This window comes from Spinacia oleracea, chromosome 1 (genome assembly GCF_020520425.1).
Source record: "Spinacia oleracea cultivar Varoflay chromosome 1, BTI_SOV_V1, whole genome shotgun sequence".
Lineage (NCBI taxonomy): Eukaryota > Viridiplantae > Streptophyta > Magnoliopsida > Caryophyllales > Amaranthaceae > Spinacia > Spinacia oleracea.
Window position 1 is genome coordinate 38,460,436 of NC_079487.1, and position 6,002 is coordinate 38,466,437.

A 6,002-nucleotide genomic window follows, 5' to 3' on the forward strand; every position below is an offset into this window, starting at 1 on the left:
CCCTTATGTTTTAAAAACCGCTCAACCTCAGATTGTCGCGCATCATATTTCAAGTTCCTAAATAAGATGGCAATTCAACTAGTTAATAATATCTTTCATAACATTAGTGAAGATTAAAAGTAAGATACATTTTTTCTTTAAAGTATATATGTAAATAAATTTACAGCCTCTGCAGGTCTGAATCACCTTCAGTTTTGCAAATTGAACAGTTTTATAACATCTATTACTATATACTAAAAGAGACACCAGGAATGACACGTGTCAATTCCTGGTGCGATTTTTTCCCGCCAAAAACCCTATCCTAAAAGAAAATATATCTACTTTATTCTATTTTTATTTTCTCTCCTTTTGTATAAATGTTTATAAATAGAAAATATTGTAGGATTATTCAATATTTATATGACATTATTAAACAATTTTGGTAATATTAATTTAGTCTGGTCGTCATATCAATAATAGAAAATATTCTTACTCAATATTTTGTTCATATTAAGCATATCAAATATTAATTTGGTCAAACAATCATATAAAATATATAATATATAATAGAGAGAAAATAGTATATTATATGATAAAATGAGTACGTTCGAGATTTATTAATTACACAATAGATTTAAGGAATAAATATTTCAGTTAAAAAAGATGGTCAATTAATAATTTTAAAATAACCGTGCGTGCACGGGACCTAATCTAGTTATTTATATTAGGCTTTTGTTCATTCACGGCTATTTTCGTGCCACATCACTTCAGAGATTATCTAATCGCATAAAATTCAAACCCTCTTCGTCTCCAAATGCCCTGAACTCACCCTTCATTTTTTTCTCAATTTTCAAAACATGAAGCAACAATAACCTCGTAATTTCTCCACTTTTCTAAAAAGTGCTTGATTTTTGAGGGTGAGGATTTTAAAATAGAAGGGGTAATAATTTGATTTTATATAAACGAAGATCGTAAAAATGTAAAGATCAATTGGGAATAATAAAGTTATAATTTTTCTGCGAAAATTTTGATGTCAAGAGGAGAATTTTTTTTAAGAAGGGACATAAAAAAGAAGGACAGAGGAGAGAGAAATTTTGATCTTATAGTCTTGAATATGAGCTTGTTATTATTATAACTAGATTTTAGCCCGTGCGATGCACGGATTCTATTAAATTTTTATGTTTAAATAAAACTCCTATATATATATATATATATATATATATATATATATATATATATATATATACCAATTTATATATATTATATTAGATTAGTTTTTTTATTTTTCATTGAATTTCATTTTAGATTTTTCTTAATTATGGAAGTGTTTGTTTTTTGATGAAATTGTATATACGTAATATGAATAATTAATTAATAAAATTTTCTACGTGATACTTAATTATTTATCTACGTGGCACTCGACTTTTTTAATTCAAAATTAATTTTGAAATCTTATTTTCATCGGCGGAAACCATTATATTTCCTACGTGGCGCTCTAATATTGGATTAATATTTGATTTTAAATTGAATTTTATTTTTATTTTATTTTAGATTAGTGTTTGATTTTGGATGAATTTTATTTTAGATTTATTTTTTAATTTTTAGAGTGTTTGATTTTAGATGGAGTTGTATATATTAACAATTAATTAATTAATTAAAATATCTACGTGGCACCTAATTAATTATCTATGTGGCAATCGATTTTTTCAATTCAAAAATAAATTAGAAATCATATTTTTCATTGGCCGAAACCATTAGTAATCCTAGGTGGCGCTCTAATATTTCAGCAAATATGCCTCCTTTATATATATATATATATATATATATATATAATATATATATATATATTAGATTGAAAGAAATGAAAAGCAATTTAAGCCAAATCCTAAACCCTAAAACCCTAACTCCTAACCCCTACACCCGAACTTAACTGAACTTATTGGAACTGATTAAACTTGAATACTTTATTGATTTGAACTGATTAAACTTGAATATTTAATTGATTTGATCTGATTGAAATTGAAATTTTCCTTAAATCCTTACCCCTAAACCTGAACTTAATTAAATTGATATGAACTGATTAAAGTTGAATAATTGATTGATCTTAATTGATTAAACTTGATTTTTCACATAAATTTTAATTTTAAAAAATACAAAATTTTAGTTTGGGCTTGTTATTATTATAATTTAAAGAACTGAAAAACAAGTTACGCCAAAACCCTAACCCCTAAACCTGAACTTAATTGAATTTAACTTGAATACTTATTGATTTGAATTAATAAAACTTGAATACTTGATTGATCTGAATTAATAAAATTTGAATACTTGATTGATCTGAAGAGGAGTTACATGTAGCATGTAGTGTTATTAGTTTGTGCAAACTAGTTTAGATCAACGTTGACTTGGTTTGACTTTCTAGTAATTTTTTAAAAAATTTTAAAATTTTAAATTTTTTGATTTTGTTAGTTTTGGACTTAGTCAAAACCCTATAAAAAGACATATGTCTCTCTTAGTCGGATTATTAATGCTTAATTATGTTAAATTTTTATATGTATAATCTCAGCCACCCGATCCATTTAATCCAAGAGCTCATATTTCAACCGATCAAATAAAAAATTAAGGGTTCTTTCTAGCGTGAATGACTTCCTTCTTTCAACTCCATTTCTCTCTTTCTCGTTTCTCTCTCTTATTCCAATTTTCTCCCTCCTCCTGGACATTATCTCTGCTCTACGATTCTCACCTTCTTCAAGTTGTCCCTTCGAATTTCTTCAATTTTCGCCAAGTAAGTTTACAATTGTTAGATTTCTTATTCAATTATTTTCCATTTTGATTGTTGAAATTTGGGTTTCGAAATTCTTTGTATAGTGTTCCGCGATTTTGATGGATAAACTTAGGGCTTTTAAAATTGTGGTTTTGTTTCTGTTTGTGCTACTCCGATTGCTATATTAGGGATTTTAATTGCTATCTTGTTTTCGTTTTTGCAATTGTCATTGCTAATTCAAAGCGTATTTATAATGAGGTCCTATGTGAATTCTTCAATGCAATGGTTATTTCAATTTGGCTTCTGCGATTGAAAGGGCAGCCAGCAATACTCAGTAAGCTTGCTAAGAGTATCGAGTCTTTGACTGACACTCTGGAAGGTATTAGCCTTTTTCTGTTCAGCTATAAATTTGCTATATAAATTGTATACTCCCTTTGAATGCCTACTACATATTTGATGAAATGCCACTTTGAATATCTCCAGCTTTATTGGCTAGTCTATTCTTTATAAATTCAATAGATTGTCTGACTCTTTGCTGGTAATTGATTCTTCTAACTTTCTTGTTAGTTTAAAGAATTTCATCTCTGGATGCTTGAATTTTGAACTCTGTTGTAGAACCAATGCAATTAAAGAGAGTGTAGTATGATGTTAAATTACGATCATGATTTGTTTGAAGGGATGTAGTTTTCTAGTAAAAGGTGTTATGGATTCATTAGTGCTAACTCCTATAGTAGGTTACTGGGCCACAAAGTCTAGGCTTGACCATCTCTTGTGCCAGTTGTTAACTATACAGATTCCTAACCACTGCGGGCTGAACTACTTCGCTCAAGTAAAGCCAGACATTGTACAGCGCGTGTATGGCATCATCAATGTAACATCCATTACGATTATTAGTTAGAAAGGGCGGCATAGTTTCGCAAGTCAAGGGCAAGGTGACTTGTGGCTGACTCGGTAAGTTATAACTCCTTTATGTTGGCAATTTCATCACTGAGAAAACTCCTAACAAGCTCTACTATTTTTTGACCAGTGCATCTAAATTCTGCCTAAATGTCTTATACATATTAATGATTGCTTGAATGGTTTCAGAATTTGATAACTTAAGCAATAAAGGATAGGAGATAGTGTGTTGCCCGTATCCAACTTTTGTTTTACTTCTGATTGATGAGTTGTCTTTGCTTAGTGTCAGAAGGCTTCCCATGATTTCATTATTAGTTGTGTACTTCATGGCTTGTTGTTAGGCACAATTTGAGAGTGACATGGGTTCTGATAGTTTTTGGTGCAGGCAGTTGGGGAGTGTCTTGTTTGTGATCCTGCAGTATTCTGGAGTCAAAATTATTTATTCCTGCACTGCTGGTCTTGTGGTTGTTTTGAAATCATGGATCAGCTAGGTGGTTCTGAGAGTTTGTTGATGCAATCTTGCTTCAGTGTTGACCTGCATTGACTGATTAGCAGCTGCATTATATTGACTATTCTCAGGAGTGTGGTTGCTGCAGGGAGGGGGAGTGGGTACTAATGCAGATTTGGTTTAGCCTGGATTCCTAGTAGTGGTTTCAGTTCGTCTAAGTAGTAGCTTTGGGTAGCTGACTAGCTGTAGCATTAGGTATTCTGGTGTGCGATATTTAGAGTGTTTAGGTCTTTGAGTGTGTTAATATGTCAACTTAGGAGCCTATATTAATCCTTAGCCTCATGAAGATGGTAGGAAAGCTAACTAGTTTTTTTAGTAACATAACTGAAGTAAGTAAATTAATCGAACTTAGTAGTAAATAAAAAGTTGCAGAAGTAGATATACAATTAAATGGTCAAAAGTGATAAATGAGTATAGAAACTTCGAGTAATTAAGCAAGAGTTGCAGGCCCTTAGTTCAAGTATTACTTACACAAATAAGCTTCTGGTGAAGCAGATAGTGGAGCCAAAATGAGCATATCCTACCACTGACTATAAAAGCATCCATCATTTAAACCACCAATCCAACTGCTTCACAGACTGCAGACCACAATAAAGCAGACCACGTAAGTACAAACCCTCAACAACTACTAGAAATGAACTAGGAAAACCCTGCCTGACATGAATCATACCACCACTGATATGAGCAAACTAAACAGACCTGTCGTAACTAACTCAACACTTCAAGGAATAGAAGATGCAACCTTGCGTTAGTTCATTTCCTTTAAATTTTATTAATTGAGTTCATTCTGAATTGATTATTTAATTATCTTTTATTTTAATTATCTATGTAAATGGGTGCGTTCGGGGATTGCAGAGTATTTGATTGAGTATGGATGATTAGTTCTTCTTCCTTGTGAGTAATTATGGCTGATTGATGTTGGTTGGAGTTGAATGCGCCACAAAGATAGAAGCATATATGAAATCAGATTGGTATTCTCTTATCTCAATTCCTTACTTTCCTGTTATTCTTTCTCAATTGTGAATCTTCTGTTCTTCCTCCCTCTTTTTGCAGATACCTGAAAATTTTTGAGTGGTGCAGGAAGATAATTAGAAGCGCATAAAGAGAATAACATCGTATTTTTATATTTATATTTTTAAATGATAATTTTTTTTCTCATCTTAATAATTCGTCATTTACTTATTTTGATGTAAAGTCATGTCGTTCGACAATGAGATTTTTGAGAGGTACTAATTATGTAATGACTTAAATTATTTGTAGATACATTTTTTTTGGAGTTAATAATACCAATATTGATTTTCATGAAATACTTTTTTTTACTTTTACTATTCGATCATGATTACTTCTTATAGGTTATCGTACTTGGAAATGTATGAAGTAAAATTGTGTAATTTGAAGCAAGATTATTTCTTATAGGTAACAGTGCATACAAATGTATGAAATAAATATGCTAGCTTTATTTTCGGTGCCTTTAAACACCTTTTATGACAATATCAGATTGCATCTAAATATCATTATTTAAAAATAAGATATTGACTCTAATTATATATAGAGGTATTAAATGGTTGCCCCAAAATATACGTCGTTTTAGAAACAACTGTTTATACGGCCTCTATTTATATTTCGAGGCAAAACCATATGATTGCCCCCGACTTTTTATTTTGTCTCTTATTATATTTTGAGGCAAAATTATATGGCTGCCCCTAAATATATAGTGTCTTTAGAATCAACTTTTAATATTGCCTCTAAATATATTTTGATGCAAGAATATATGTTAGCCTCTAATTATATTTTGGGACAAGAATATACGGATGCCTCTAATTTTATTTCGAGGCAATAATATGTGGTTGCCTCTAA

At 30.5% G+C, this 6,002-nt stretch overlaps 1 long non-coding RNA gene across 2 annotated transcripts; it reads left to right on the top strand.

Annotated features, from left to right (window-relative positions):
- Positions 1-2,611: 2,611 nt before the first annotated feature.
- LOC110775373 (uncharacterized) lies at positions 2,612-5,452 on the top strand. 2 transcript variants are annotated; one of them, XR_008926527.1, is made up of 4 exons: positions 2,612-3,119; positions 3,519-3,691; positions 5,001-5,116; positions 5,199-5,452. It is a non-coding gene; the product is annotated as an uncharacterized lncRNA (long non-coding RNA). The 2 variants fall into 2 exon arrangements; XR_008926526.1 differs by having other exon boundaries at positions 5,001-5,452.
- The last annotated feature ends 550 nt before the right edge of the window (positions 5,453-6,002 follow it).